Genomic DNA, 13,047 nt, shown 5'->3' with positions numbered 1-13,047 from the left:
AATCAGGAATACATTAAAGCATAAATAAGATAACTCCAAACCAAAATATCAGGGTTAAAAGAATTGGTAGGCAAAACAAAAGCTTCTCTGGAAAGCCTGACCAACAGAGTAAAAGTTGATGAAAACAGAATTAGTAACCTGTAAGATGAGATGTATAACAACTTTATATAACAGAAGAGGCTGGAAAAATCCTTAAAACAAATGATTGGATGAAAAAAATCCTCAAAGAATGTGAAAAAAAATAGAAGTTTGTGATCTACTCAATAGAAACAACACAAAAAATCACTGGATTCCCAGAGGCCCAGCAAGAAAATTTCTATGAAAAATCAACAGTCAATGACATCATTGCACAAAATCCTCCATAACTAAAGAGTGCATGCCATCAAATACTACATGCCTGAAGTATACCAGATAAAAGAGATCCAAAGTAAAACACCATAAGGCAGATCCTAGTCATGATGATAAATTTCCACATGTAGGGGTGAAATACTGAGGGCAACAAGATCAAAAAGGGAAATTATGTTCAAAGGAACATTCTTAAAGTTTACAGCTGATTTGTCACAAGCAACTCTCAAGGCCCAGGTGAGATATAATGACAAAACTCAATAAAATGAATTTGTGGCCAAGAGTACTTCACCCAGCCAGATTTACATTTAGGTTTGTAGGAAAGATAAATAACTTCACAGACAAATAAAGCTGTGGAGCTCTACAGACTCAAAACCAACCTTAAATGAAGAACTAAAAGTTTTACTTTAAGGCAAGGCAGACTGAACAAGCACACCAAACTCTAATAAAAAGATGACACTAAATCCCATGTCAATCATCTCTCTCAATGTCAATGGACTAAATCTATCAGTTAAGGGACACAGAGTGGCAAAATGGATTAAAATTTTAAGCCAACATTTTTATGCTGTCAAGAAATACATTTGAAGGGCCCGGAGAGATAGCACAGCGGTGTTTGCCTTGCAAACAGCCGACCCAGGACCAAAGGTGGTTGGTTCGAATTCCGGTGTCCCATATGGTCCCCTGTGCCTGCCAGTAGCTATTTCTGAGCAGACAGCCAGGTGTCACCCCTGAGCAATGCCGGGTGTGACCCAAAAACCAAAAAAAAAAAAAAAAAAAATACATTTGAATTGTTACAGCAAATATACACTCAAAGTCAAAGGTTGAAGAACAATCATTCAAGCAAATACTCCCTTAAAAATGTTGGTGTGTGTGGGGACCAGAGTGGTGGCAGCAGTAGGGCATTTGCCTTGCATGCGGCTGATCTAGAACAAACTGCAGTTTGTCTTATATGGTCCCCCTTGCCTTCCAGGAGCGATTTCTAAGTGCACAGACAAGAGTAACCCCTGAGCATCACCAAGTGTGGCCCCCCCAAAAACAAAAAACAAAACAAACAAACAAAAAAGGCTGGTGTGGCCATACTTATATCAGGTGACACAGACTTTAGACTTAAAAAGGCAATAAGGGACAGAGATGGACGCTTCTGGGTAATTAAGGTATATGTGCACCAGGAAGAAATCACACTCATAAACACATATGCACCCAACGAGGGGCCAGCAAAATATTTAAAACAAATGCTGACAGGTTTAAAGAAAGAAAAAGAAAAGAAAAAAATTTTTGACCTGCAGAAACCGCTGGTTAGAATCCTAATTGTAACTCTGAAATGTCTCATCAAATGTCTAGGCCACCAGTTCCTGGTATGCTGCTGTTAGAGCTAATGAGATGAGCAGAAAGCTCTAGAGAAATACAAAATGCCAGGTCGCAGGACTGGAACTTCTCTGACCACTCTGAGGCAAGGATTCTCACCATAAATTATGGCCTACTGCCTTGGACTATGAATTTCACCTCCACTGGATTTCTCCAACTAAAATATTTATAAATGGCCCTTTCAGCATGTGATATCTAGTGCCTTTCACATGCTAACCATTCAAATGTTTCTATTCTTACTATCTGATGATGATAAAGGAGGAGGAGGTCAAAGAGGAGGAGGATAAGGAGAAAGAACTTGCAGAGTCTCAGCTTGCAATTTTGCACAAGAAATCTGTCACAGGAAAAGGTGCATTTTGGCCATTGTGTGTTGAGCAGTTCCTTGGATCTTATTGAACCAGCCATGCTTCTAGCTTCTGTTGCTTTCCCTGCCACTTTTTTAAGAATAATTTACATAAAGAACCTGAGGGTCAGGGATGTCATAATCAAGGGTATTTGTGCTAATTAACTCAGAAAAGGTGAAAGAAAAAAGTAAATGATTTTATAGATCTATGACAATAGACAGTGACTGAGGCAATTTTGAAACTGGTAAGAGGAAATAAAGTCAGAATTTTATGAACACTGAAAAATCAAACTAAGATAAGAAGAAAATAAAAGCACCCTTAAAAACACCATAGGGAAAGGTTGGAACATCAAATCCAAAGAAACTTATCTTAATGCATGCTCAAAAAATGTGAACTAGGGACTTGAGAGATACTACAGTAGGTAAGGCACAAGCCTTACGTGTATATATATATATATATATATATATATATATATATATATATATATATATATAAAACTAGAATCAATCCTTTGCACAACATATGATCCCCCTGCCCCAGCCCATCAGGAGTGATCTCTAATCTCTGGGGGCAGAAATAAGCCCTAAACACTGCTGGATGTGGTCTAAAACAAAAGAAATAATAAAAATATATCACCCCCAAAGACCAACAAGAGGAATGATAGCAGATGGGTCAACTGAAACAAGAAAATGAATAAAACCATATAATAGTGACTCTCTTAAATGGGTAAAATAAAAATAGTTGCCAAGGAAGAATAGAATTCTACAAAAATGGAAAATTTTACTTCTTCTTTATTATTACTTTATTAAAACATGAGTTACAAAGTTGTTCATAATACTGGACATTCTTCCTTATATAGTATATATTCAACTGTATAATTAAAATATATCAGGAAGAAAATTAGATGACATTTTTGCCATCATACTTGTACTAATAAATCTTCTAAAAAAAATTCTTCCTGTGGACACAAAATAGTTAACTGAGAAATATGTAAAATAGGAATGCATTAATGGAAATGAACACTAATTCTAATACTGGCCTGATGGTAAGATGTAGAGTCAAAATACATGAAGAATTTAAATTTACGATGCTCACAATTTGCTGTGAAATCAGGTAAAATAACAACATATGTTCAACACTAATAAATAATTCTTGGAAGGAACATATTTAAGAAGCCAGGAAATATGTGAAAAGAAAAAGCATCCTCATTCATCATCGGGATCTGTGAACTAACCAAAGCAAATAAGATTTAGCCATCCATTAAAATGGCCAAAATTATTATTATTATTATGTTTATTATTATGGTCTCTATTGCTTAGGAAATGGTCACAGATGTAATAAAGAGCTTTATGCTGTCAACGAAAGCAAATACCTGTTTACTAGGATGGGCAAAGATGGAAGGAGAACAAGACAAAACGAACAAACTAACTAACTAGTATGTCATCCAGACTGCAAATTTTGAAAGAGATGTAGACATGGGAACTGAACAATTTCCACTGGAGTTGCTCAGCACATCATGCCTGTGAGTCACCCCGTTTTTTTCCAGACCTTTGTATTGGCTACTAATGGTGCTGCCATTGGCCAGAGTCCTTCCATGGAAGAGATAAGTTGCCAGGGAAATACTGGGTCTGAAACCCTTCTCTGCCAATCTGCTGGATCACACTTGAGTTCCCATCCTTTCTTCCTTCACTATGGAACCAGAATATATACTTATAATCTAGTAATGTCGAGTGCCCTCAATCACTAGGTTGTAATTAGATGCAGAAATATTTAAAAGGAAGAAAAATCATCTTCTGTTTGGTTTACTACTCTATTTCATTTTGCCTGGGCTTCTGATAGAGTTTGCACTGAGTTCGTGTTTAGAGAAGTTGTAACTGGAAAGTTGGGGTGTAAGGAAATTTTTAAGGCCCGACAATACTTGTTCACATGATTCATTGCCATTGGATAAACTTCTTCAAAAGATTTGCATGAAGTTCTATAGGGGTAGCCTTTCTTTCCCAGATGAGTTGAAGAACATGCTATTGTATATCCAGCATTGTTAAACCAATTTCCTCTGGCAATGTAGAATCATTTAAATGCCTGATGATTAGTAAAAACACTTGATAAGTAAAAAGCAAACGCTTTTAATTGCTAAATTGAAGGAATTATAAACTCATCTCCCTTCATAAATGGTGTAAAATGTCCTTTGTTCCTTGGCTGCATTCCTGGAAAAAAGAAGAAAGGAAAAAATTCAAGTGCATTGACAAGATTTGAAAGCCCTTGAATATGTAGGCTCACGACTTGTGACTATCTGGTGAAATCCCTTCACACGTTTTCTGGAGAAGAAGAGTGAATTCCTACAAAAATGTGCATACACTTGAAAGTGATATGTCTTGAGTTAATAAGCCTAGAACCTTCTTTCTGCACAGACAGAAATTAGTTCATTGCTTTGCTCTTAATGAAGGAGAAAAAACGAATAAAGAGCATTTCAAGGGCAAGAGTAATAGCACAGCAGGTAGGGCATTTGCAAGAAAGAAAAAGAAGAGAAGAAAGAAAGAAAGAAGAAAGAAGAAAGAAGAAAGAAAGAAGAAAGAAAGAAAGAAAGAAAGAAAGAAAGAAAGAAAGAAAGAAAGAAGAAAGAAAGAAAGAAAGAAAGAAAGAAAGAAAGAAAGAAAGAAAGAAAGAAAGAAAGAAAGAAAGAAAGAAAGAAAGAAAGAAAGAAAGAAAGAAAGAAAGAAAGAAAGAAAGAAAGAAAGAAAGAAAGAAAGAAAGAAAGAAAGAAAGAAGAAAGAAAGAAAGAAAGAAAGAAGAAGAAAGAAGAAAGAGAAAGAAAGAAGAAGAAAGGAAAGAAAGAAAGAAGAAAGAAAGAGAGAAAGAGAGAAGGAAAGAAGGAAGGAAGGAAAGAAGGAAGGAAGGAGGGAAGGAAGGAGGGAAGGAAGGAAGGAAGGAAGGAAGGAAGGGAGAGGAAGTGAAGGAAAAAAAATCTTAAAAAAGTACATGCTGGAAACAGGGGTGGAGGGAGGACAACGTTGGTGGTGGGAATGCCCCTAATTCAATGTCACTATGTACCTAAAATACTACTGTGAAAGATTTGTAATCCACTTTTGTCAAAATTAAAACTTTTAATAAAAAAAATGGCGAAAGAAGATGAAAAGACATCTTTGAGAGCACAAGCAGAAAGCCAGTAGACATTTAAAAAAAAGTACAACAGCAAGCAAGTGTGTGACAATTATTGTATCTCCAATGAAGATACTAATACAATGGCAGGAGGTTTAGTAAGCTCTTGTTATTAGCTGTTCATTTTGTTAAATTGTGGTGTTCCTATAGGGATGACAGCATCAAGCAATTGAAGCTGTTCAGGAATTCAAAGCCCTATTACCAAATGCTGCGTTTTTTGTGCGATGTATTCTCAGCTGCCAGGCCCCCTGGAAGAAGGAGGATGAAGGTGGAGGGTGCCTGAATTCACTCTAAAATAGCCCTGGTGATATCAGCCCAAATAAAAGCATACCTGAAGTTTGGTCTCATTGGTGCCCCCCAAAGAGAATTGTAGAGGGGTGTTGAGGCAGGATTATAGGCAAAGAGGTGATTCTAGCAGACCTGGCTTTGGCAGGGCAAGGGCTTGGCCTACTCTCTCATTTCGAGATTGCCAGCTTTCTGCTATGTGACCAGTGTACCCATGATCTTTCATGGTTTGATTTACATCTCTTTCCAAAAAAGAATTGAATCCCAATTTTTGTCTCAGAACAAGAAGCATAGTGGCATTTCTAAACTTTCAAATCTGTGGTAACCTGCTTGATTCTATTTTGCTTCATGCTGAGTACTAGGATGAAAACGGGCCTAGCTGCTGGCCTTCTTCCCCATGTCCATGATCTTCATTTCCCAGGTTCTTTATATTTAGTAGCCCTACACTTCAGTTTTAGCTCATCAACCCTGTGAGATATTTTGTTTGTTTGTTCTTGGGGGCCACACCCCGTGACACTCAAGGGTTCCTCCTGGCTGTGTACTCAGAAATCGCCCCCGGTTTGGGGGACCATATGGGGATGCCGGGGATCAAAACCTTGGTCCGTCCTAGGTCAGCTGTGTGCAAGGCAAACACCCTACCGCTGCGCCATGGCTCCGGCTCCAACCCTGTGAGATGTTAGAAAACTTTTCCCCAGTGCCTCTGCCTCTCAGCAGCTGGGTTCTGTTCAGTATTACAACTTCTGCCCTCAAACACTTTATGAATCATCAACTGAGATGCCGAAAAAGCAGACTTTAAGAGAATTTGAGTAAAAGCATTTTATTTAGAAGGCACTAGGGACATAGGTAGTCTCTTGGAGAAGTTATCCGCAGAAGCAACTCAGCAAATAAAAGTAATATCCTGAAATCTGTTGAGACAACTTGGGGTGAATCCTTTAGGGATATCATAGAAAACTCAGCTCTCCAATGTACCATTCCCAAGAGACAGAGATCTGAGTGTTGTAATTCCAGATCCCCAGGCAGAGATAGTCAATCTTCCCTCTCTGTTATCTGCAGAGCCGGACACGCTCTCATCGGCAGACTTGCTTTCTAGTCTGGGTTTTGGCCATGGAGTACCCCAATAGCTATCTGGTTGGGTGTCTGTCTCCATCGCCCAAGCTCTCTGATATAATCACACACACATGAAAACACACACACACCTACCTTTTTCTATTTCTTGAACATTTTTGGATTTGCTTTTGTTTGGGGGCCATATCCAGCAGTGCCCAGAAGACATTGAGCCCATAAATTACTCCTGGCAGGCTTGGGGACCATTTGGGATGCCAGTTGTTGAATCTGGATTGGCCACTTGCTAGGCAAGTGCTCTCCTTACTGTGCTATCACTCTGACCATATTTTCTATACTTTTTCACTTTATTTTCAACAGAAGGATTGGTCTCCAGAGTTGATGTGGATATCTGAGTTAGTCTACTTTATGCACTAAAAATATGCTGAATGATTTATTGGTCTAAGGCACTAATATCATTTTCTAATTTGGAAGGTAGATGTGCCTATTATTCAACTCTGTAACATTAAAATGAGGCCTTTTAAGAGACTGTCAAGAAAATTTCAGCAAACATGGACCTCAGTGGTAATTTACTCCCGTTATTATTTTGAGTGATACATCATGTGTGGTTCTTTCATCTCAAATGGTTTTGCTTCATTTTATATGAGAGCATAAGAAAGATGAAAAGAAGAGTGAAACTTTTCTTGGCTATCATCCTTTCCTACACTGAAGTGATGAAATTTCTCTGAATACAAAATGGAAAAAAAAGCCAAAGACAACATCAGCTTCTTCTCTGATCTATAGTGTATATTCTTGCAAAATCACAATACTCCTGGTTTTTATTCACTCAAGAGAAGAGCTTCTCTATTGTTATTCTATGCATAACCCTTTCACCCAGAAATTTTAACATAACCTTGAGTATGACTTTAATAGTCTTTCTTGCCTTGGATTCTTCTTCTCTTATTTTCTATATAGGCAAGGGGTTTTGGAGTGCCACACACATGAAGGGTAAGGTGCTTCAGGGGCCATTTCTGTCTCTGAGCTCAGGAATTACTCCTGGCAATGTTCAGGGAACCTTATGCAATTTAACTGGAATTGGCTGCATGCAAGGTAAGAACCTTACTTTCTCTCTATGTATGTGCCATCTTTAGTTCAACAAAAATGTTTTGCTACATCTGATTCTGGTTTGGGCTTACACTTTTTTTAATTTATTAAAAGAAAATGTATCGCAAGTTGACATAACTGATCACAATGCATTTGTTTCAGGATGACAGAAAGTGAAGTTATTAAAAAAATAGAAAGAAAATAGAGAAATTTAAAAAAGGATAAAAAAGAAGGGGGAGAGAGGTTAATTAACATTATATTTGTGGAAATCATTGTATCACCAATAAAAGGTTACAATAGCCAAAGGTATAATACTCTCTCCCCCCTTTTTTCCCTTAGATTATAGGGAGATACAAAAAAAAAAGATGTGTGTGTGTGCAGATGTCATTTGCATAGACATAGTAAAATATGGAATAAATAGGGTGGAAAGACCTTTGGCCTAAAAATCAGGGAAATCTTACCCCCAAATACTTTGCATACTCAAGCTCAAGGCTCCAGGCATACTAGGTTTGTCCAACCCCATAGTCATTCTCAGTAGTCATCACAGTTGTTGCTGTCAGTTAACTGTAGTTATAGAGCCTGGTCTCTGTATAGGTCCTATGTCGAAGTATTCCGATGGTGTGTTGTTGTGTCTTCCGGTACCTTCTCACCATCAGTTAGCATTGCAAAGAATACTGTAGGGCTTACTCCTGGTTCTGCACTCAGGGATCACTCCTAGTAATGTTCAGGAGACCCTATGGGATGCTGGAGATCAAACCCAGGTCTTCTGCATGCAAGGAAAATAATTCTACTTGCTTTTTTTGATTGCTCTAGCCCTAACAAAATTATTTTTAATTAAACAATCCAATGTGGGATTGCAACTTCATTCTATGGCACTAGATTCTGCAGCATCACTAGCCCATGGCTAAAGGGTCTGCCTCTTGCTTGTTGGCAGTTCAAGTTCTGTTAGCTAAGGTTTGTATAGTCCTCATTTTCCTTAAAGCACAGGACCCCAAGAGTTTTAAACATTGCATAAACAGAATCACTTCCCATGTTCTGGGCAAGCTGACCACAGCAAACAAATCACGGCAAGTTCAATGTAAATCAGTGAAAGAGTTTCATAAGCTATTTGCCACTAAGCATTTTTTGTCACCTTACTCATGGTCAAGAGTAATGCCATATCACTAAAATATACATTGTGTTCATCACTGGGTGAGAGAAACAGTACAGGGGTTAGGACAACCTGGCTTGCATGCAGTTAACTTGTGTTCAACCTCTCACATCCCAAATGGGTCCTCGATGCTCCACCAGGAGGGATCCTTGAGCAAAAGAGCATAGAAGTAAAGCCATGAGAAATGCAAGGGATGGCATCTTGCATCTTCCCCATCTCCCTAAATAGACTCCTAAATATATACATATGTATATATAATAGTATTGTATTCTTTAGAAAGATGCTGTATATTCAATATATTCCTAGATGCCAAACCTAGAATAAGATAAAACAACCCTTCTCATTCCTTCCTTGTCATGGGAACATCCTGCTGACTTCCTGGGAGAGACTATTGATATAAATGAGAAGATGGTAGAGGAACCTAGAAAGGAGAAATTGCTGCAGAGCTCAGTGCAACTACCAGCTTAGTCCAAGGGTTGTCATTGTAATAGAGATTGTGTTGGCCAAGTCAGTCAGTGAGGGCCAACTTCCATTCTCCTGGTAGGTTTGAGACCAAGGATATTCTCTCCAGCTGATGATAAGGAAAGAAAGTCTGAGACTGATGACCAGAAGTTTATTATATTCCATTCTAATAATGCTTATATAGGGCAAGAGTAACTGGGATACATGCAGGGTGGCAGGGCCAGGGACATAGCAGAAGGATAGCCAGGGGAAAGTGAGGTGCCAGAGAGAGGATAAGAATAAATATTGGGGCTTAGGAATATCTCAGGTGCAGCACAGTGAATAATAAGTGGTCTGTAAGGTTGTTAGGTAATCTTTCCCCTAACTAGAGCTATCTGTAAGGGAAGAGGGATGGCCTGATGTCAATTCTCAAAGTAACCACTAACCAAGGTGGGCGAGACAGTGCCCCTCTTTGTGCTGTCTTTCCTCAACTTCGGAGTGATGATTCTGAAGCTTTCACCTCAAGGAGAATCCCTAGAACAGTTGCTCTAGGGAATTCCCTCTGCCAGGCAGTTCAAGAACAGCATCACAGGGGGAATCCAACAGACGTGACAACAGGCTGGAAGAGCAGTGGTTCCACAGACTGTGATGCAGCTCTGGCTTCCCCTAGGACAGAATCCAATTTCTTGAGGAGATAACGAAGCCCTGTAAGCAGAATAGTTAATGAGCAGCTTCAAGTTGAAGCAGAATATTCAGAGAAATAGTTCTAGTGACCAAATGCAAATAAATCCTGAGCCAGTACCAAATTCATTTCTCAGCCTCCAAAAGCTCCCGTTCAAGGCTATCTATCTTTGACTCAGCAGAGATAGTTTTCCATGGTCCACACCAATAACATTCATAGTGAATGTTTTATCTCGAGATGTAATTCCATTTCATTTTATTGGGAGTAAAGATGAAGCATCCCTGCCTTTACATTGAACAGAAGGAGTTAAGATCCAACATTGGCTTTTATATGTTTTTTATGTTACTTGGAGATGAAAGGAAAGCACTGGACAGCTGATTGCTCTGATTTTTTTCTAAGAATTTCCCAGCATTTTAGCTGCTCCTGTACAGTGTTTCTTACATCACATATCCCAGCTTCAAGAGTAGCAATATATTTGACAGTGAACAGAAATGCAATGTCTGTGCTTTTCTGATCTCAAGCAGAATCCAGGGCAATCTACTAGGAGCTTCCAATTTGAAGACAAAAAAGCTCTGATGTGCTCTGGCACTGCTGTCTTTCCTCACTTATTATTCTTAATTATTGGCATTTCTCTAGTAATCCCAGGCCCCTACCAGGCTGACAGCACCCAAGTCTTAGAAGCTAAGACCTCCCGTTATCTTGCAGGAAGGTTCTAAGGCATTAAGAAAGTAGTCTTGACCCCATTCATAGCTCTTGTACATCTGAGTGATCAGGACTAGACCTCAGGGAACCTCTGAGCTCAATCTTAGACTTTTCCTAACTTGAAACACTGTGTAAAGGAGGTTGAAAATAAGATAACCCTGCTTGTCATGTTCCTTATTTCTTACAAGTCCAATATTGTCCAAGTCTGAATAGAAGAGTTTTGTATAGGCTCCACAGTTTTGTAGTTTGGTATCAGGGAGCTGGTTACAGATACCTAAGGTTTTTTTAAAATATAATTTTATTTTAATCATAGTGGCTTACATATCATTGACAATAATATTTTAGGTACATATTAACATAAAATCAGGGGAATTCCCATCACCGAATTGTCCTTCCTCCACCTCCATTCCCTTTCCTACCTTCCATATCCTCTTCCCTCGCCCCCAGGGCTGCCAGAATAAGTGGTCCCCTCTGTGCCTAGCTTACTACTTAGTGGTCTTACACCCGTTTGGTCTTCGTACCTCCCTTACTTCCCCCTCTAATTGGGAGGGGTGACTAGATAGTTCAAGTTATGTGGTTTTATTTGAAGAAGAGAAAAGTAATAAACTGGGGGAAAAATCAAATACGCCGAAAATAGACAGAGTCCTTCTAAAGGTTCTCATTCTAGGTTTGAGAGACAAAGGGGAAAAAGAAGATGAAACACCACAACAGTACAAAAAGAAGTGTCAAATAAAATATCCAGTGAGCACTCCAACAATAAAGATAAGCACCACATAAAAGCCATGGCCTTGAGATATAAAACATGGCAGAGCACATAAAGGCAGAAAAGAAAAGAAGAAAAATAAATAAATAAATATAAATGGAGACAACAACTTTAATAACCACACCAAAACAAAGAAATCGACAACAACTAGATAAATAAATAAAAAATTCCACCATTGTAATGTTCCCTCTACCATTGTCCCATCTTCCCAACCCCTACTACCCCCAAGCCTGTCTCCTTGGTATTCAAATATAGTTAATTTGTATTGCTCTTTGTAACTAAATGACTAATAAAATTATAAAAAAAATTAAAAAATTGTTTTGTGCTTTTTGCCTTTTTTTTCTTTTTCTTCTCTCCTGCACAGGCACAGTAAATATTGGGGTCATCTGAAAAGGAATTCCCTTGGCCTAAGAGATACAGGGTTTCTCCACCCTTGAAGTATATTGTCATGGGATTAACTATAGACTCCTTTCATGTTCATTTACTCTCCCCTTGGTGCTTTTGTGGTGTTTGAAAGACTTCTGCTCAGTCCTGGGTGATAAAATCAGACCTCTGTATCTAGAGATCTCGCAGATACCTAAGGTTTTGATCGGAGGATTTCAAGTGAGTGTTTCCAGCATCTGATCATTATCATATCAGCTATTAACAAGACATAGGATGATGATGATGATGATGATGATGATGTGTGTGTGTGTGTGTGTGTCTCCAACTATCATAGCAGCCAGGGCTCTGCTGAACATCAGCGTATCTGTATTGTTCATCTTTGGGGCACCAATGGGTTCAGGAATGTGATCCTTGAGGGAAGAAAGAGAAGGATGTTGAGCCCTAGAATCTTTCCAATGACTGCTTTTAGGTTATTCCCATCCTTGGCCCATGGAATGAAAAGCCTAAGCAGATCTGTCAGTCTTGATGAATTAAAGATGAGGAACTGGAGTTCTAAGAGATTGGGGTTACTCTAAGTTGAAATCAAGATTATTGGGGTCCAAGCAGCTAGCAAGAAACAACCTTCAGAGATGTGTTAGGTAGACACTAGAGTCATCAGTGCAACAATAATTCACATATGCAGTGAGTGAAAATTCATATGGTTACAAAAGATTTGCAGAGGAGATGAATCTAATGTTCAGAGGTCACACAAAGCCAGAATTCTTTTGAAGCCCCAAATATCCAGAATAGAGAGACAGAGTCTTTGAACCCAAGGCATATCTACTAAATTCCAGAAAAAAAATATCATACTATGAGGCTCAACTAAACCTAAAAAAAAATTTAGCCTAGATCCATCATTACAAAAGCTTAAAGGGCTCTATTAAAAGCATCAAACATCCACTGAAGCTGGTCAAAGAACAACAAGGCTAGAACTAAAAATGTGAAATTCATACTGTGTACTATTTTATTACACAATGCCTTTATAAGACATGGCTTGAAAGAAAGAGGTAAAGTTTCTTCATCTCAACAGGTAAAAAAATGATAAAATTGAATATGAGCTCATAAAAAGAAAAAGGGATCTGGTAGAGGAGAGAATTTCCTTAGGACTGGATCAGCCTCCTCACATCTCGGTTAATAATGAAGACACGGTCCAATTGGGTCATCAATTCTCACTCACAGCATTTGTGCTCCTCAAAATATTAGTATTGCTGACCAATGCAGCAAGGAGTAGAAAGATTGAGGAACA

The sequence above is a fragment of the Suncus etruscus genome, chromosome 11, assembly GCF_024139225.1.
Source record: "Suncus etruscus isolate mSunEtr1 chromosome 11, mSunEtr1.pri.cur, whole genome shotgun sequence".
Lineage (NCBI taxonomy): Eukaryota > Metazoa > Chordata > Mammalia > Eulipotyphla > Soricidae > Suncus > Suncus etruscus.
The sequence above is the reverse complement of the archived record's forward strand: the minus strand, read 5'-3'. Positions refer to the sequence as shown.